General features: G+C 41.1%; 1 protein-coding gene and 1 long non-coding RNA gene across 2 annotated transcripts in view; one reads left to right on the top strand and one right to left on the bottom strand.

The window, feature by feature from the left end:
• LOC109529564 (uncharacterized) overlaps positions 1 to 14,040 on the bottom strand; it is a 20,256-nt gene extending 6,216 nt beyond the window's left edge. Inside the window, exons 1-2 of the long non-coding RNA XR_002170864.1 lie at positions 14,029 to 14,040; positions 9,273 to 9,275 (exon numbers count right to left, since the gene is read on the bottom strand). This is a non-coding gene — a long non-coding RNA (uncharacterized LOC109529564). The remainder of the gene's footprint in view (positions 1 to 9,272; positions 9,276 to 14,028) is intronic.
• The window catches only part of LOC109529562 (leucine-rich repeat and fibronectin type-III domain-containing protein 5), a 150,303-nt gene that overhangs the window by 35,872 nt on the left and 93,095 nt on the right, over positions 1 to 21,336 (top strand). The window lies entirely within an intron of this gene.

Here is a 21,336-nt window from a genome sequence, read left to right as displayed (position 1 = left end):
TCCCTCTCTCTCTCTCTCTCTCTCTCTCTCTCTCTCTCTCTCTATATATATATATATATATATATATATTTCATTGAACAGAATACATAATGTAGGATTTAACTTTCAGTGAATAAATACATAACTGACTTTCTGAACCTTCGGCATCTTTCTCAAAGTTCTAATTTAAATACAGCAGTGCCAAACTCAAGGCCAGATTCGGCCTGTGTTATCATTTTATGTGTCCCCCTGAAGCTATATATATATATATATATATATATATATTTCATTGAACAGAATACATAATGTAGGATTTAACTTTCAGTGAATAAATACATAACTGACTTTCTGAACCTTCGGCATCTTTCTCAAAGTTCTAATTTAAATACAGCAGTGCCAAACTCAAGGCCAGATTCGGCCTGTGTTATCATTTTATGTGTCCCCCTGAAGTGTTTCTACTTTCTAGCAGTTTGGATTTGTTCATACCTTTTTTAACATAAATGGAACAATAAACAGTATAATAAAATTTTAGTCTGCCATTATTTTACTTGTGATTCAATTTGGCGTTAAAAAAAAAAAAAAAAAAAAAAATACGGTAAATGAAAACAATCAAATGCAGGTGCAACTGTGCATATGTAATAATGTTTCCAGTAGCGTGTTTGGCACACCCGCGACTCTCGTAAGGATAAGTGGCTAGGATAATGAAAGGATGGATGTTTTCAGAGTCATAATGACTCACTGATAAAAAAACACTTCTGACCATATGATCCCTCCTGTTCCCAAAGCATATGCTCCATTATCAACAAACTAGTTGACACCCGAACAGCATCTTTGCTAGTTGTAGCCATTGTACTTAATTTATAGGTTATCATTAATAATAATAATAATAATGTTCATTTTACAGAAGCATACAAGACATCGATATGTATAAGCACTAAAGTGTTAATATATTCTCACACAATGTTTGCAGTTGTTTTCGATTCAGAGGAATGCATTTGTGTTTTGAAATGCAAAAAAAAAAAAAAAGAAAGTTAGGTTTCTAAAAATGAAAGTCTCCAAAAACACTGAAGTGCTCATTCGCAATTATGTCACATTCATTAATCAATGGGGCACTGCTGTATGGTGCTCAACATAATATCTGGGATTTATTGTCACCAAAAGAGACGTAACTTGCATAGCTCATATTAGCGATTTCAAGATACTGTGAAAAGGACATGAAAAACCATGTGTGTTTTTGTGCACAAGAAAGACCTCGGAGGGTGACTCAACAACCCCCTGCCAGTGACCAAGAGCACCACCACGATGTCTCCCGCTGTTCTGTGTGGTCCATCTTTGAGATGTCTGTTCGGATTTTGTTTCCCAGGCCTGACCTCTCTGATGTCTATGTTCTTCTGTCCTCACAATATTTCCAAATGTGGCTTTGGAAGTGCTTACAAGTTCATTGCCTTTTCATTCTTCTCTTTGAATTTATCGATACCACAGAATAATCAAATTTCACATGTATATTTTACATCAGAGTTTCAATGAGAGCTAGTTCTCAGTGAAATTAGTGCCTCCTCTCCTTAAAATAGAGTGTAAGGTCTTTCTGTTGTGTAAATGGGGTTTCCAACATTATTTCCCAATTAGTTTTATTGCTGCAGTCACTTTCAGGTGATTTGTCAATGTAGTACTTAGAGCATCGGTGGCCAACCCGCAGCCCGCGAGCCAAATGCGGCTCTTTGGCTGCTTCAATGCGGCTACCGGGCTTTCCCACGACAAGCGTCGAAAACACCTCGGCAGTGGCTCTGCCATTCAAACAAAGGCGCTAATTACACAGAATGTACTACGTCAGCCTATCATCAATCCCGTTACTTGATTGACATAGAGGGCAACCAATCAGATGACTGAATCACCTCTCATGCGCAAACAATGGCGCTAAGCGCTAAGGTAGTCAATGAATTATCTGATTTTAAGGCAGGGGTGCCCAATACGTCAATCGACTGGGAGCCAGCGGACTGGTCCCAAGTCGACCGCAAGGGGTGGGAGGAGTAAATGGAAAAAAAAGATTTGTGTGTTTGTGTCTTTAGCTTTCGTTCATGTTTGGGCCGTTCCGGCTTTTGCTCATCATGGCGTGCGTGCATATGTGCGCGATTGCATGATTGGGCACCCGCGTGCGTGCGTGTGTGTGTGTGTGTGTGTGTGTGTGTGTGTGTGTGTGTGTGTGTGCGTGCGTGCGTGCGTGCGTGCGTGCGTGCGTGCGTGTGTGTGTGCTTGCGCGCGAAGATGGGATGCCCATGTATAAGATGTGGCTCTTTGCAGTAACACAGTAAAAAAAATTGGCTCTTAGTCTCTGACTGGTTGGCCACCCCTGACTTAGAGGTTGATGTGCTGCATTCAACATACAGTCGCTAAGTCACTGAACAACGGCACCTTTATTCACAATTTAAAAAAAAGAGGTCTTAAAATGTTTGAATGTTGTAGCTCCGAAAAAGCGCTGAATTGAGAGACATTCTGAACTGCTGAGACATTCTTGTGGGCGAGTTCGGGAGACACGAGCATGTGCGCTGTGTGCAAAAACCGGCACATCTTATTTTCGTGCCAGGGGAAATCTAGTTTGGGAACTTGGCAGACCGCTTTAAGCCTCGCTTGGACTTCTGGCGGATCAAGACAGTCTTCAATTACACGCTTGTGCTGCACTTAACAGTTTCAAAGTTGACTTTAGACCAGATGAAACCAGGTCTAAGTTGTGCCGCTGGTTCTGTAATGCGATTTTGGAGGATTTGAGTCAGGTGCAGGCAGACAAATTCTGCACGCCACCGATAAGTGTGGTGGAATGAAGCCGCAAGTGGAGATCTTGCAGTTCCTTCTAAAAGTACTTTGTGCCCGTTGATCTCTTGCATGGACTCCAGTGAGCCCGTTATGCATCCACCATGTAGACCGTGAACCGCAGCTGCTTCGATTGGCCGGGATTCAAGTCAGCTGTGTTCAATCCCACAGCAAACGGCCATTTCTAACTGCGCCCGTCTACAAAAATGCCAAAAGAAAGAAAACTCCCCTCGTGTGCACAATCTGTACGTTTTGCTTGACTTGCATTAGGCATGAAAATAAGATGCATTATGTTAGCGAGACGAAGCGATACACAGGACTGGTGTAAAATATAATCATATGGAGTCCATCATTAAATCGTAACATTGCCTGCAAGAGGTGGATGAAATGTAATGACATGGAAAGGAAGCAAACTATGACCTATGTCCTTTCTCCAGGTGTTTGACAGAACGGCCATTAACAGTGTAATGATCTCTGTCTGGCAGCGACTCAGCCCTACACAAGATAATGCAAGCAGCTTGCTGAGAAGTCCTTGAGGAGAAAAACGAATCAGCCACAATGGACATCAGTCCAGTACTACGCGCATATCATTTTGAGCATCAGCATTGTGTAGCTCTTTCAAATTCATGTAAAAAAAAATAAATGTAGAAGTAAAATCTATCCATCAATCTATTATTTTAACCATTTATCCTCACGAGGGTCGCAGGTTACCTGGAGCCTATCACAGCTGTCTATTGACAGTGGGAGGGGTACACCCTGAACTGGTTGCCAGTCAATCGCAAGGCACGCAGAGACAAACCATTCACACTCATAATCACACTTTTGGAAAGTTGATACTGACCAATTAACCTACCATGCATGTTTTTTGAATGTGGAAGGAAATCGGAATACCCAGAGAAAACCCACGCCGGACAGGGAGAACATGCAAACTCAATACAGAAAGGCTGGAGAGCGGAATTGAACCCCAGACCTCTGCACTGTGAGGCCAACACGCTGACCAGTCGACCACCGGGCCACTCTAAAATCTGAACCTAATAACAATAACCAAAATTGTCAAGAATTAAATTATAGTTTAGTGCTGAAGAGTGTACAAAGTAGTGCATATTTCCATTGAAATAATTATTACCGATAATAGTGTTTGGCCTTAGCAGTGACATCTAAGAGCAATAAGTACCACTACATTGGGGAAATGTGTTTTCTTGAAATGTTTTGTCTTGCTTTGTTTTGTTTGCTTCATGTGGTACGAGAGCTGTACTCCCAGTAGTCCAGAATGATCTACATTGGGCTCACTGAGGGCACTCAACAGTCATTTACACAAGACCCGTTTTAACTGAAAACCGGTGGAAATGGTGTTTGGTGCAATTTGTCACCTCTTACTCTTGGGTATCGTTTGTAAAGCGGCCCATGCTTACAATAACAGCAACATTTTGTCATATTTATTTTCAAACAATGTTTCAAACAAATTTTTGAGAGTCACGCTTTACAGTGTCACTTTTACAATCTGTGTCGCTTTACAAATGGTACCCCATACTGCATGTAACTGCATACATTCAAAAACCAGTAATTCTGCCAAAGAGGGCAAATAATAGCACGATAATATAAACACATATACAAGATTTATTTTCTTGACCCTTTACCGAGGGTGGTCGACTGGCTAGCACATCAGCCTCATAGTGCAGCGTTGCAGGGTTCGATTCTGCTCTCCAGCCTTCCTGTGTGGAGTTTGCAAGTTCTTCTCGTGCCTGCGTGGGTTTTCTCTGGGTACTCCGGTTTCCTCCCACATTCCAAAAACATGCATGGCAGGTTGATAGAACATTCTAAAAGGCGTGATTGTGAGTGCCAATGGTTGTTCGTGTGTGTTGCCAACCAGTTCAGGGTGTCCCCCGCCTACTGCCGGAAAACAGCTGTGATAGGCTCCAACACGCCCGCGACACTTTTGAGGATTAGCGGATTAGAAAAGCCTTTACCAATGGAGGATAGCAAGGCTACATGGGCCTATATCTCAGATGATGCAGGATAAACCCGGCAATCATCATCAGTAAATCACAGTGTTGACACATAGTCAGACATCCATCAATTCACAATCACATCTCCAGGTAGTTTAAAGTCTTCCACCAATATAACATTGACTGTGTGTTGTTTGACTGTGGATAGAGGGTGGAGTACTGGTCGTGTAGAAAAGGCACAAGACTATACATGTAAATTCCACACTGAATGGCCCGCGCCAGAATAAAAATTGAACCCAAAATCCACTTGCTGTGAGCAATAAGGCAAAACACCCATTGACTGTGATTCAACTCAACACATTAGCAATTTTAATAGCTCCACAAGATTCCCCATTTGCTCAAACAAATTGTAGAAGGACGAAACAACCCTGTAAATGCTCCCTAGGGAATTAGCAGCAGCGAGAGATAGACATGAAGAGGGTCATATCCTGATAAACAGATGGTGGATATCGGGTTTGCTTAAGTAAAACAGCATTATGCAATATTTGCAAAAGGATTAAAGAATAATCTCTGGAGCAGTATTTCCCAACCTATAGTGAGCAAATGTGCACATTTTACATGAGAAAAAAAACAATCTCACAACACACCATCAGACAAAAATATTAACAATAAATGCATTCACAGGTATTTGTCAGGTGATCATTATTTTTGTTCCATCTGTCACTGGCATACAGACGATCAGGGGTTGCCAACCTTTTTTGACCAAAGATCAACTTTTCGATCAACCAACCTCCCGTGATCGAGCCGTTACCGTACACCGCGCATACGCACACACTTATACACACATGCCATGATGAGCAACAGCCATCACGGCCCCCAATTGAAAAATAAAGTAGACACAAGAATTTGTGGGTTTTTGAAAATGATCTACTTTCGGCGAGACCTGACGTGGAGGCACGGGACGCACTTTTGCAGCATGTTAATGATCGTAGCTCACGTGTACCGTTTTAAAATGCCTCTCTCGGCCCTTCAGATTGCCATTCCTTGCCAGTGCCTTCTGTGATTTGTACATGAAACAAACTGAATGAGAGGAATAATAACAATGACAATAAAAGATGTAATGCAGCAGCTCTGATCACAAGCTGCAATTGCTGGTGACTACGCAAACAACTTGCGGTGATGCAGGTCACCCACAACCGTCATTTAAAGGTGACGTGCTTTATTATGTTTATTTCATTTTGTTTATTCTAGTTCGCAGCTACCAGTCGATCACAATCGACATTGGGCACCAATGCAGTCGATGGTTGAACAAAGGTACATTATTTGTAGTTAATCAATAATTTTCAGAAGATTTAAGTGGGAATGGATAATTTCCTGCGGCACACCTCATCATCTCTCAACGTACAATATTGAGCAATGGAACACTGGGATTCACTGCTCCGGAGAATATGTTATCCTGCTCTTTGTAAAAGGCTATGGTGACGCAGCCTTGAAGGTTGCTTGGATGAAAGATGAGCCATGCCAGATTAGAAAGACGATATCGACTTTGCAGATAATCAGCATCCAAATCCCCTTTGGATGTTAATATTCACAGGAGAAAAAAAAAAAAAAAAAAAAAAAAGGACAGCTGCCGCACAGTTCGGTCAAACAGTACGCACACGAAATACAGCTGACATATCAGAGCTTTTTTGATTGAACACGTGAAGAGGCACATATGTTGTTGAGCACAGGAAAACAGGTCAATGGCGTTTGTGATTTCACCTTGTCTGCATTTTAGTCACATGTGAATAAAGTTACTGCATGCATTGGAATGGCTATGTTTGGTGGTGCGTGTATGCGTGTGCCTGTTTGCATATGCGTTCATTATGTGCAAATCCTGGACAGAAACTGGCAGTTCAGAGGAGCTTCTAAAAGCAGTCAGGTTTCCATACCCGTGGTTACTCAATAAACACTGAGAGATATAATCAATGTCCTGTGAATAATTGGTGGCTAAGGCCAACCAATTATTCGGTAAATAGTTTCAACATCAATACTGTGACGTCATCCCACTCAATCAAACATGGTCAAAAGATTTGGTATTTTCTTTTGAAATAAAACAAATCAAAAATGAAGAAATACATCTCTATCCACACCTAGTTTACAAGATGCAACTAAATGTAGGGAAATGAGTTGAACTGTGTATTTGTTTTCACACAAATGTTCAATATTTCAAGGGAATTTTGAATTTGTGTCACTTTTCGATCAGGTTGGCTACTTGCCTATCATGTTTGAGAATTCAGTCTTTCACTGTATCTCCATCATATTGTTGTGTTCTGTTTTATCATATATTTTTTTAAGAAGTGTGGCGAGGACAAGAAGAGGTCCAAATTGAATTCTTTTGACAAAAATGTGCACTGTCCTTGTTTAACAATATAAACCATTGTTTTTTTTTTTTAAAAATCCAAAATAATTGAAATAGTGATTCCAAGAATGAAAATATATTTACACTCAGGGTGCTCCGATCACGATTTTATAATGCCGATTGAGATGTCGATTATCGGAATTGGATCAGCAGCAAGGAAAGGCACTGATCGTCGTTTGCCAATGACATAATTTCTCATAGAAATTTCCCCACCATGAAATGCAATGGCCCATGGTTACGAAAATATACTCAGCCTTCTTATTCTTCAAAATGTCCTCCCACAGCTTTTGTTTGTTTGTTTGTTTTTGCATTTAATTTTGTGTTTGTGAAACCCCAGGCTCATCCTGAAAAAGTTGTAAACTGCCCACTTAAAAATGTTTTTACGCTTAGTTCGCCTTCTCTGATTCAAATCAGCTGAGGGGTTGGTTAGAACACTGTAGAGAAATAAATAAAAAGTATTGTTGTCTTTTCCTCTTTCTTCCTGGTCAGAAGAATATAAGCAGTATGAGGGTAAAACGTACCGACTGGCAGGGAGTGCTATGAAAAAAATTTGGCTTTGTTGATCACGTGAATTATCTGTCAATCTATCTGGTGACAGTACAACATCTCCAAGTCAAATGCACTTAAAGCGGACAACGTGTAGTAAGAAGCGGCAAATTATTTTGTGAAGTTGGGCTTGTGGTGGTATGTGTGGCGGACGTGTGGCAGAGGTGCAACCTCCTCCTGGGCCCTGTCTCGCCGCGTCACTGTGCTTGCATGGCGCCCTCTGATTACTAATATGCGTGTTGTGTAGCAGTGTCATGTCTCGCGAGACATAATGAAATTCATTTAATTGGTGTGGGGTCATTCTCTTAATTGCTATACACAGCCCTTGTGATTACTTTATCATGCTGCTTTCTCCTCTGATTTTTATTTTTTTTTTAGTCAGATTCTTTAAAGGTATTATTGGCACTGTAGTTATGATAACCGAAAGAACGAGATCCCGGATACAAGCGGCCGAAATGAGTTTCCTCCGCGGGGTGTCTGGGCTCTCCCTTAGAGAGATAAGGTGAGAAGCTCAGTCATCCGGAAGGGGCTCAAAGTATGGCCGCTTCTCCTCCACGTCGAGAGGAGCCAGATGAGGTGGCTCGGGCATCTGATTAGGATGCCTCCTGGACGCCTCCCTGGTGAGGTGTTCCGGGCATGTCCCATTGGCAGGAGACCCCGGGACGACCCAGGACAGACTGGAGGGACTATGTCACCCAGCTGGCCTGGGAACGGCTCGGGATCCGCCGGGAAGAGCTCGAAGAAGTGGCTGGGGAGAGGGAAGTCTGGGCTTTCCTGCTAAAGCTGCTGCCTCCTTGACCCGACCCCGGATAGGCGGCAGAAAATTGATGGATGGATGAATGGTTATAATAATCCATGAAACCTTACCAAAATAATTTTTAAAAAAATGTTCATGAAATAAAAATGAAAATGCTTTTGAAAAAAATAAAAGCATAAAAGTGGAGTGAAACTACATTTTGAGTTGACAAAAACTACCTAAAACTATTCTGACTAACTAACTAACTAATTAACTAACTAACTTTTTATCTTTCACACGAGTTTTCGGGGTTCATTTAAAATTAATTTATTTTGGTGTTGCTGTACGTCCGTACAGAAGCAGGAAGAAAGAGCTAATGCTATTGGTCAAAGTTTCAAAAAGCGGGTGAATGTGCAATTTAATTTACTTTCATTTAACATTAAAAAGCTGAAGCATCGTAAAATGTTTCTCAATCGAGCAAAGAGCGCCAGTTTCAAAGCGTGTCTCGCACATACCACCTGCTGGTCAGACCAGAAACCGAATCGTGACAGGAATTGCTGAAAGATTGCGGGTGATATGGTGGCGCTGTGATGTTTTGGTAATCAGATGGGCTGCAGTTTTGAACCAACTGGAGGTTACACGGTGACTATTATAATACTTAATTCAGTTGATATTTACATTTGTTTGATGATCTCCAACATTAATCTGAGGAAACAATGTAAAAAAGTAGGAATTGGAGAAGTTTGCAACTATTCTGATTTTACCGGAGTCACGGTTCTTGTTCATGGCGAGGGGACCATGTGGCCAGCTAACTTGATAATAAATGAATTCACATTTTACCACAAGAAAATACACATACCGGCTTGTCCACAGAAAGAGAAACGTGTAACTGCAAAACTAAACAGCTGTCTGATTTTTGCGCTGGCTGACATTTCACTGTCTGGAACAAATAACAGTATTATGTTGAGTGGATTACCTGAACACATGTTCGGGCCACCTATTTCATGAAATCCAAGTCGGCATTAATCTCAAAGTCAATACGGGTGAACAGAAAATATAAATAAATGAATTCACATTTTACCACAAGAAAATACACCGACTTGTCCACAGAAAGAGAAACGTGTAACTGTAAAACTAAACAGCTGTCTGTTTTTTTGCGCTGGCTGACATTTTTAGTTTCACGGTGTCACATATATCTCAGGCAACGTTATGAAAGAATGTCGCTATGATGAGGCGCCAACAATTACGGTTATGTAAATTCTGTTGAAAATGTGTATGACTTCATAAAAACTGCTCCTGTCCTGAAAAAAAAAGGATCTTTGTAAATTTGGTGTCATTAAGATTTTAAGAGTACTACGACTTTTAGCGATATTGCTTATACAGGGTAAGGCAAAATGATCAGACACATTTGTAGGTTAACTAAAAGACAAATAAAGCAAAGAAACAAAAAAGTGTTTTTATTTTCAAAAAGTACATATTATGTCTTTTTTTTTTCTTTAATGCTATTTTGCTTTGTTTCTTTATAATGCCATTGTTTTTTGTTTCTTTTTCCGTTTCTGCCATGAATTGGACTGGTGAGCATTGCGCTCTCATTGTGGAAACGTTTATCAATACAAACGAATCTGTAATTGCAACATGAGTGTTCCGTTTGCATTTTCAATCTTGGTAGACATGATCCCGTACTAGCTCGAAACACGTTCTTGTTATGGGTTACCAACTTCAGAGTTACTGGATCTGCATTGAAACGAAAATCAACCGGCCGACCTCGCACCGCCAGAACTCCACTTAATTTTTAAAACATAATGGCATTATATGTACTTTTCGAAAATAAAAACTTTTTTTGTTTCTTTACTTCATTTGCCTTTTATTTAACCTACAAATGAAAAAAAAATTCATTTTAGTATTTAATCTATCTATCTATCTATCTATCTATCTATCTATCTATCTATCTGCCTACCTAGCTAACTAGCTAGCTATCTCCACTGATTTTAAGCGCACACATCAGTACCTTGTGAGAGTGGTTTTCACCTTGGTGCTTTGCCATGGGTGTCATTTTTGCCTATCCTATTCCTCATAAACACTGACCTTAACTGAGGCGAGGGAGGCCTGCAGTTCTTTTGACATTGTCCTTGGTTCCATGTAACCTGCTGGATATGAGTGGTCATTGTTCTCTTGGGGTCATTTTTTTTTTTATTTTTTTTTTTAGGCTGGCCATGTTTACAACTGTGAAATGTTTTCTTTATTTGTGGATAATAGCTCACTGTGGTTTTGCTGAACTCCGAAAGCTTTTAGGAATGGCTTTGTAAACCTTTTCAAACGATGGATCAATAACTTGAGTTTTCATCTGTCCTTGGCATTTTGTTGCAGGTTTCTTTTGGAGATCTTTTGGCTGACTTCATTTTGTCAGACAGGTTTTATTGAAGTGATTTCTTGATTGAACAGGTCAGGAGGTAATCGTGGTTGGGTGAGGTCAGGTAGGTTTTGAGTTTGGTTATCCAAAGAGGAATATAGTCAAAGTTATGAATGACAGGTGGAAGAGAGCTCCAAAGTTGGAGAGCAGAGCAGCTAAAACACTGCTTGACAAGATGCTCAGATGAGCAGGATTACAGTAAGGTGAATGGACAACTAGGATCTGAAGGAGCAAACAAAAGTGGAAATTTGTAGAAGGTCGGACATATAAGGTTGACTTAGATTGTAAATTTCCGTGAATGTCTGTAAAAGAATTTGGAGTTGATTTATGAAACTGGGAGCCAATGGAATTGCTGAAATATTGCGGGTGATATGGTGGCGCTGTGATGTTTTGGTAATCAGATGGGCTGCAGTTTTGAACCAACTGGAGGTTACACGGTGACTATTATAATACTTAATTCAGTTGATATTTACATTTGTTTGATGATCTCCAACATTAATCTGATGAAACAATGTGAAAAAGTAGGAATTGGAGAAGTTGGCAACTATTCTGATTTTACTGGAGTCACGGTTCTTGTTCATGGCGAGGGGACTATGTGGCCAGCTAACTTGATAACTGAGGCTGGTGTGGATGTTTTAGCCAAGTCTCTGTGATTGACATAATGGTACAGTCCTGGAAAGACTTGATGGCTGAAACCTGTAGCCTCAGTTCTTTTTTATTTGTTATGAACCTGACGTTGGAGAGGAATCAGCGGTCTCTTTCGCCGTAGGCCGGCCTTTCGCTTTCAGTACTGAGGCTGGTGTGGATGTTTAACCAAGTCTCTATGATTGACATAATGGTACAGTCCTGGAAAGACTTGATGGCTGAAACCTGTAGCCTCAGTTCTTTCTTATTTGTTATGAACCTGACGTTGGAGAGGAATCAGCGGTTTCAATGACTGTCTCTTTCGCCGTGGGCCAGCCTTTCGCTTTCAGTGGTTTTTTTTTCTTCCTTTTGAGCCGCGTGTGTACCATCTTTCTTTGTAAATATCTCATGTTACAATATGGGCACCTGCGGCTTATTCACAGGTGCGGCTTATGTGTGGACAAAATATTTTTTTCCTTTAAAAATGTAGTGGTGCGTCTTATAATCAGGTGCGGTCTATAGTCCAGAAATTACGGTAATCCCAAACTCAGAAGAGTTGGATGAGTTTAAGTCTGCTTTCCAAGCAAAAATACATAAATGCACAATAAAAAAAGGCACCAAGTGTGAAGAGCAGCGAGCTGTAATGTCCGCACTATGTGCGCCACTTGCAGAATTTGTTTTGATGATGTGGGTTTATACACAGGGGTTTTTTTTTTTTTTTTTTTTCGAGACCACCACCACTTATTTGTTTGATAAACTGTCCAGCATATTTAAATACATTTGTACACACTATGACTGCTTATTTTTTTCCCACCCTTTTAAGTTATCAAGATCCTAGATAGCGGTCCGAGTGGTTAGGATGGTAAGCACGTCAACCTCACAGTGCAGAGATCGTGGGTTCGATCCCGGCTCCGGCCTTCCTGTGTGGAGTGTGCATGTTCTCCCTGTGCCTGCGTGGGTTTTCTCCTGGGACTCTGGTTTCCTCCCACATCCCATAAACATGCATGGCAGGCTGATTGAACACTCTAAATTGTCCCTAGGTGTGAGTGTCAGCGTGGATGGTTGTTCTTCTCTGTGTGCCCTGTGATTGGCTGGCAACCGGTTCAGAATGTACCCCGCCTACTGCCCCAAGACAGTTGGGATCGGCTACCGCACCCCCCGCGACCCTTGTGAGGATCAAACGGATCAGAAAATGGATGGATGGATGGATGGATGGATGGATGGATGGATGGAAGATCCTCGATTGCAGCCTTGCCCTCTTTCGATTTCGTCATTTACAAATAATTAAGGCTTGTTTGAGAGTTTCTCCGGGCTTCACATGCAAAATGTTCAAAGGTCTGCGTTCATGAAATAAACAGCTCCTCAACTCAGCCTTTCACATCTCATTTACCTTCATACATTTCATAGACGAGACAGCTCCGCAGCATGGGGCAATCTTTCTCATCAGTACAATTTGACATGGCCTCAGGGGGGCTGTGTCCAATAACTGGACAAACCCACTTTACCTTTGAGCCATGCTGGGCGAGTATAGAGGGTATCACAATTGACTTTTTTCCATCCACAGCTTGTAACTGTCATAAATGATGAATGAAGTTCATCTTCTCAGAGTGCCAAATGCTTCACACTTGTGTTGCTTTGCTGTGAGTGATAGCAATGAAAAAAAATATATTTTAGCTTCAGGCTGGATTTCAAAGTGTGGTCGACTAAATAGAATGTGTTTTGAACAGCAGGTGCTCGGATACTCCTGCTTAATTTTCAAATTGATGTTACTTCATATCATAAAAATAATTCTTCAGTACTCTATGCTGATCAATTGACAGGCTTTTCTCAAGTGGCCACGTTGTCATTGCTGTGCCACAAATTACCACTAACTCCATTTTTTTTATTTTTTTTTAACGAAAGACTGATATCGTTTTGTCACAAACAAATCAGCATATATGTCATTGCTGTGCCACAAATTACCACTAACTCCATATTTTCATTTTTTTAACGAAAGACTGATATCGTTTTGTCACGAACAAATCAGCATGTCATGTGATCATGAAAATATTCATCAACAGCCTTACACCTGCTATTCTACGGTTCACTCTGATTTAAAAAAAAAAAAGTCACATCGCTCTCCTTTCGTGCCAATGGCGGCAGTTGACAATAACACCATCTGACACATTGTTTGCATATTTGATTGGATCAGCATCTTGGCACATTGTCATTTCATGTCAGCTGTGCAGTTATCTCAGCGGCATGTAAAACGTGGACATTTTATCGTCAGTATCAAATCAGGACACGAACAAGTACTCCACACTTGACAAGTTATAAAAACGTAACAGCTGGTTCGACGATTAAGGCAGACATTTTGAATGGGAAGGTGAGATCATCAAACCGGTCTTTCTGCATGTCTAAGAGGTTGTTGAATCGTTTACATTGATCATCAATCTGCCCGAAGTGTTGGATTGGAGGTTTCATCTATTTGGGTAGTTTTTTCTACTCGTGCCGATACTTCATAATGCTGTTACATTTTCTGTTTTGTTTGCATCAAATAATTTTCGGAAGTACAAACGATGAAACTTTTCGTGGACATAACTTAAATTGATCTCTAAACTTTAGAGTAACACGTTGTCATTACTGACAATTTAATGTTCATCTGTATGTTTTTCTCACAATCTTTGCCCAACGTTCCTTCTAGTGAGCAATTGCGCACTGCTCACAGCCTCTCAGCACACACCGTGACGCTGGCGCGCACCACGCACATGCATTACATTTGTACACTCATTGATTTATTTCCACCAGGTTTAATCTACAAACTGGACACCAGACCATTCCTACTTCCCTTCCAGTTTCGGTAGTGCAATCAAGAGTGCAACTCAGTTGTTCTACTCTTGTTTGAAGCCTACATGGGTACAGATACACTCACACTTACCACTGATGGGCGTAGTTTACTTGTCTCTTAAATGAGGCTCTTTCGCCTTTTCAGAGGTCAGTTGACGAGAATTTTTTGGGGGGTTTTATGAACTGACACGTTACCATTATTTATGAGTGGGCAATGTGGAACCGTATTGATATAGATTCTATTGAGACTTAATTGTGCTTAAAAATGACGTATGTGGTATAATGAAAGGAACAAACCAGGGTTGATTTTATTCATGTCACGAATCTTTATTCAATCATTTGTTTTATGTTTACAGATAGAGTAGGTGGTTTTAATTTTTCTTACATCATGCAACGTATGATCGGAGGTTTTTGGACAAGTGTGGTACTGGTTTGGTGGCCGTGTGCCTGTTTGATATTGCTCACCATGATCTTAGGTATACTCAAGGAATTTGTGTGAATGTTCAGACGTGTGGAAAATTAAAGGGAACATATCTCTTACCACATAGATCACTGGAATAGAATAAAAATAACCTCAGTGCCAGTGTCGCTGGAGTAATGAAAATCTACAAGACGTATCACAATTACGAGCAGTGAGGTAAAAAAAAAAAAGTCAGCTTTTAACTTGAACACAATGAGAAAATAGAGGTAAATGTCTAACACATAGTAACACAAAATTACAGCTGCTTCTTCTTCATTGGTTAGCTACTTCATGTTTGGAGGCAGCTGTTTACCGCCGACAACTCGCCCAATGCCAGGGTCATGGTTTGCTTCATAATTTTCTTCTATCGAACGTTGTATCAAATTAATTTTCTATTGATATCAATCAGGTGTCTATAACAATACTTATTGATACTGAATTATCGCCCAGCTCTAGGTTCCACTGTACTTTATTCCACTATCGTTTAATTTTCTTGACTGGATGCACTGTGCTGCAGGGCATTGCCTGCCTGATCCCAGCCTCGTCTGACATGGCTTAGATGTGGGAGCATGGCTGGCTCAGCCAGAGTCAAACAACGCGCATGACAGGGTTCGAGAATATTGATACTTGCCGGATGGCCGACATACGTAACTCTTTGGCCATTTTGCAGGACATAATTGGAAGTCAGCTAACTGTTGTTATTACTGTTTACCTTAAAGGATCTCTACATGGTGCCTTCTCCAGCTATCTAAATGGTATATGTCAGGGTGGTAAAATGATATCGGTGTTGTAGTATCGAAGCTTTTTATTTTTCTTCTACTATAAGTACAGTACAAATGTTCCAATATCTGGTAGTGCGTCCCGAATTTTTGTTGGGTTTCTCCCTTTTCCAGTACCCTGTCACAACACATAAAAGGTGGACTACACAGTTTGGGGGGAAAAAAACAAACATTTTTTGCACAAGCTGACAGTAGAATATGATTAAAATTATATTTTGAAAAATTATTCATCTCTGACTCTATCTTATGCCTCTAATTTGATTTTTAATTATAATTTTAAAAGCTGTCATGGCATGACGAAACAAGCCCATCAGAGACTGTAACGACAGAAGGTGTGACATGGGGACGTGTCAATCATTTTCTCACATGCAGAGCTGCTCACTGAGCCTCTCGGGGATACACACAGCCCCTCGCAAAGGCCGTTATCGTTCTGTGGCCTGATTGTCAGCAGCAATATTTAAAACGAAGGAATTGGACAGCTAGTTCTAGTACTCTAGTTCAAATCAAGGCTAAACATAACAGTATTGTGGGAAATGCGGAAAACTACAAGCGGCGATCTCACCGTTCTCACGGGTCATCACCTCTTATATTGTTCATTCCGAAAAATATAACATCAGGCAATATTTCATGTTTGATATTACTACATCATGAATAAGTCATGCTAGCAATGTAGATGCTATGCCTCCCTATTATTGAGCTGGGGGCGGCAGGGACTCAAGTAAGGCTTCACATCTTGCTGGTGTTTTGAAAACTATATCCCCGCTGTGGAGAAAAATGCAAATTAAGATTTATCTGTATGGATGTTGTTTCATTATATGACGATATTGGAAGGAAATCCGTGCTGTATAATTATTTACTACCTGATTTTGATCGTAAAATGTTTACCAGGATGATGTATTTTGTGCATAAAAGGGCTGAAGACCCACTGCGGAATATTGCAGTACGTCTTTTGAGCTGCCTGTTGCTACTCTGATAGCGTTACAAGAGTTTACATAGTGCATAGTTGCCTGCAGTGGGATTGTAGAGTAAGCCTCATTTGCACTAGACATGAGCACAAGATAAGGGTACCTTGTTTCTGCTTTTCACTGCCATATGCAGGGGAAGCTTTCCAGCTACCTGGGCATCCTCAAATTTGTTTCAATTTCTCTGACAATATTCCATAGGAAACATTCAACCATCCATCCATTCATTTTGAAAACTGTTTGTTCTTATTTGGGTGTGTAACCGGAGCCTATCGCGGCTGACTTCAGACAAGGGTGGTGGTCACCCTTGAACTGGTTGCTAGTCAATGACAGGGCACATACATTATGGATAAACAAACATTCATACTCACACTCACACCTCTGGGCAGTTGAGAGACTTCAATTCACCTACCTTTACATATTTTTGTTGCTGCGTTTGCCGCTCTGTTTAAAAAAGTGTGTGTTTCCTTTGGTGAGTTTGAACTTGGAGGTTGAGTGCACTCAGCTGCTCACCCGGGATGTTTATTGAAACATTAGGGGTGGGGGAAATATTTGATGACAAGTCTAAATGCATGCCTTTGCTTTCCTGAGATCAGAGTATGGCACTTCCTCCAGTCAAGCGCACTTCAACAGGCGGGCCTGTGAGGATTCTCCAACTCCCGGGGTGCCTCTCATCTTGTATCGTATTATTGTACGAGTATTATGAGCTTAAAGGCGCCCTGGGAGATCAGCGTTGATTCCTTTTCCAGTGGGCTGGACTGTGATAAATGTTGAGGGTCACGGTACAAGTCCTGCTGCGGACATTAAGAAATTGCAACTGGTTGTTGTTAAAGTTCTTTCAAGCAAGGCACCAAAACTGTTTTGGATATTTTCATTCATGCAACATTTTCTTTCACTGTCCACTGTGGTACTTTCATCTCCTGCTGTGCAATCAGATGCTACATTGGCTAGCAATACTGACCAACAGAGAAAACATGAATCCCTTTTTTCGTACAACAACAAGGAAGCCAGATGTTCTGAGGGATGATGGGATGAGCCAGTGGGGTAGGAGTGAAGAGCAGAATGGCTTCAAAGATCGTGGAAGGACAGGCATGTGTGTGAGGATAGAAATAATGACAGATGCTGGGATGGAAAATGGATCAGCTGGATACCAACACCTCCAAAACACATGCATGAACACAGAAAAACGCCGCACGTGACCATGAGCACAAATGAAAACGCACGCACACACACACACACACACACACACACACACACACACACACACACACACACACACACACACACACACGAATTGAACCCCTCAGTCTATTTGGAAATGTTTGTCTATCTATTCATGATCTGTATCTCGCTAGTGTCACGGGTGTGCTGGAGCCAGCTGACTTGAGGCGAGAGGTGGGGTACACCCTGGACTGGTCACCTGCCAATCACAGGGCACAGCGAGACAAACAGCCAAGTCACACTTACATTCGGATCTACATACAAATCAGACCAGGGATGGGCACCTGGAAGCCTGCGGGCCACATGCAGACCCCGCCCAAACTCTGAAAGGAGAAAACATAATTTGGGGTGGGGTGGGGCATAATAAACATGACCCCTCCCCCCCAAAAAAATATCATGTACATTTCAATGTGCATCAATTATTGGAGGTTTTCTGTCCCTAACCCCTTTAAATAGCGCAGGTCCACTGTATAGTTTGAAGTTGGTTGTGATATCACCATTTGCCACTAGATGGCAGAAATCACTTAATTGTGCTTGCATCTGGGGTTATAATGGCCAATACTAAAATGTGCTTAGCCCGAGATTGTTGTAGATTTTATATGTGCATTAACTGCCAATACTGATGGAAGTTCCATGATTGCACAACCCCCAGTTGCTGACGAATGACGGGAAACTTCGAAAGACTAATCAATGACCGACATGCCTGGTGTGCTCCTTTGTCTTCATGATGCTATTTGCACTTTAAACAGACCGCCTCAATGTTCACAGAGCAGGTGCATTTGCACGCAAGGGGAAATCTGTATATAGGCGAACTCAATTTATCACCATTAGTCATTTAGGTCAACATTGGATCAGTAGTGTGCATGAGAGCGTTTCAGTCGTGCGAGTGAGAGCAGTCAAGGCAAGCAGTCAGCGGGAAATGAGGCAGTTGTGAGAGGAAAACAAAGCATTAAAACATAAGGGATGTAATTCAATAATTGTTGACAATTTTGATCGTCGAGATAATCGTGGCGGTCCTAATGGACAAAAGCAAAAATGTGAGCGAGAATAGTCGCTGGTCTTGAGGTGCCGTATGATAAACTGATAATCAGCCCTCTTGCCCAAACCTTGGCTCGACTTCAGTCCATCCGCTTTACATCCATCCATCCATTGTCTGATCCACTTTATCCTCACGACAGTCACAGGCGTGCTGGAGCCGATCCCAGCTGTGTTCGGGGAGTAGGCGGGGTACACCTTGAACTGGTTGCCAGCCAATCGCAGGGCACACATAGACAAACAAGCTTTCACACTCACAATCGCGCCGACATAAAATTGAGGGTGTTCCATCAACCTACTATGCATGATTTTGGAATGTGGAAGTTAAACTGGAGTACCCGGAGAAAACCCACACAAGCACAGGGAGAACATGCAAACTCCACACAGGAAGCCAGAATCGAACCCTACACCTATGCACCGTGAGCCTGACGTGCTAACCAGTCAGCCACCATGCCTCCCATTGAATAGGGCAAGTGGTAGAAAATGAAGGGATGGTTGTTGAATATTCTGTGAATGTGAGTGTTCATGATTGTGTTTTTCAGACAGGATCTTGAGTGTGTCTATAAAATACAAACATTATTTTCGGAAAAAAAATTACTGAAGATTTTCAACATTTCCTTTTCTCCTCCTTTAACTTTTCATTGGTGCTAGATTTGAGTGTGCCTGCAGCTGGTGTTTACTGTGCTTCCCACAGAGATGTCATTATGCTTTATGTACAGTACATGTGTTCATTCAGCAGGCGCAGGGCTTATTTGCAATTCACTTTTATCGCTGTTCAATGCTGGAACTTCACAGTGGTGAACCATGGTGTGCTTTTCCTTCCTGAAAATCCCTAATGTTTATGCAAAAGTAAATGTGAAAGGCATCCACAAGTCTGCACTTCTGTCCTCGTTTTTGTAACTTGCTTGCAGGAGTACACCATTATAGTAAAGATAATCATGGGTGTGGAAATCAGCACGATCCACTATTACAACTAAGGTGATGGATGTGAAGATGTGTACATTCTTAATTGATCCATCCATTTCCCGATCCGCTTTATCCTCATAAAGGTTGCAGGGAATGCTGGAGCCAATCTCAGCTGTCTTCAGTCAGTAGGCAGGGGACACCCAAAACCAGTCGCCAGCCAATCACAGGGCACACAGAGACAAACAACCATCCGCGCTCACACTCACACCTAGGGACAATTTAGAGTGTTCAATCAGCCTGCCATGCATGTTTTTGGAATGTGAGAGGAAACCGGAGTACCCGGAGAAAACCCACGCAGGTTTGTGTTCCTATGCCATCAAGTAGTGATTAATAGCAGCAACCAGTTGTAACCTAAAAGGGTTCTGCCCGACACTAATTGATGTGCATTCGCCAACACACACTCAAACAGACAACTCCTTTATGAGCTCTGTGCAGCCATGATGAAACGAAGATAATACCAAAAGCATAGTTAACTCCTGACTAAAGAAGGAAAGAGACAAGCAAGACTTCAAAGGATATTTAGCCCCTTCTGGATGTGAGCCCACGAGGTTTGTGTTTCTTTTTGTTGAATCAATTGCCTTCATAACTTTTGTATTTCATTTATTGTTTTGCAATTCCATTTGTGTTTTTGTTGCATGTCCATGTTTGTGACCAGTTCTCATGGCTTTGTTCCAGGCACGATTGCAGCTTCTATTCTATGCGCCTTATAATGCAGTGCACCCTAGATATGAAAACTGTTTTAAAATTGGCCATTAATTGAGGGTGCGCCTTATAATCCTTAGCGCCTTATAGTGCAGAAAATATGGTACTGTTCTTATAAACTGAAGAAATGTTTTTTTTACCTGATATCTTGACAGATCATATTTTCAGTTTCACACCTTCCATTTTATGTTTATACATTCTGTTTTATTAATGTATGCTTTTCATTTCAAAACCTTTGCAAAGGGAGAAACATTACTCCTGCCTATATTCTCATTCCCACTAGCAAGACTTCACTAAAAATCCGTGAAAAGATTCTACAGTCCACTAATCATAACATTTGTTAACATATTTTTAATCAATTATATGAATTCAAAAAGAACATTTGTAGTGGAAACACACAATGTTTATCTGTCTCAGAGGATGAATGCTGCTGTATCCAAATAATGCAAAGCACAAAATAATTCTCTAATTAGGCCCACAGTGGAAGTATACTACCCAGCAGCAAATAAATCGAATAGATAGTCGAGTAGAGAACATATACATTTTGTGTTCATGTGTGTGCATTTGGAATGGGGAAACAATTGCATCTCAACATCAGATCTACCTTCTCACCATATTTGACATACTGAACAGTTTGTGTCCTATCTTGCACCATTAATAATGAATGTAAAAAAAAATTAGAATTGCTTTGCAGTGGGTCAATACCATTGTGATAGGACAACTAGCAAAAGATCACATTTTGCATTTACTTGGAGACTCATGCAGTCTTTGATATTTTTCCGACATTCTGTCAGTTATCCATCCGCTTGTTTTCAGTGATGTATAAAGCCGTTGGAAGATCACAAATATGAGCTAAACTAAATCGGAGGGAAACTGTTTGCAGTGAAAAAATTAGTTTTCCCAAAGAAAAATGAATTATCTTGTCAAGGCTATATATA

Source organism: Hippocampus comes, unplaced genomic scaffold, assembly GCF_001891065.2.
Source record: "Hippocampus comes isolate QL1 unplaced genomic scaffold, H_comes_QL1_v1.1 scaffold169, whole genome shotgun sequence".
Classification (NCBI taxonomy): Eukaryota; Metazoa; Chordata; class Actinopteri; order Syngnathiformes; family Syngnathidae; genus Hippocampus; species Hippocampus comes.
This window is presented reverse-complemented; position numbering and strand designations above follow the sequence as displayed.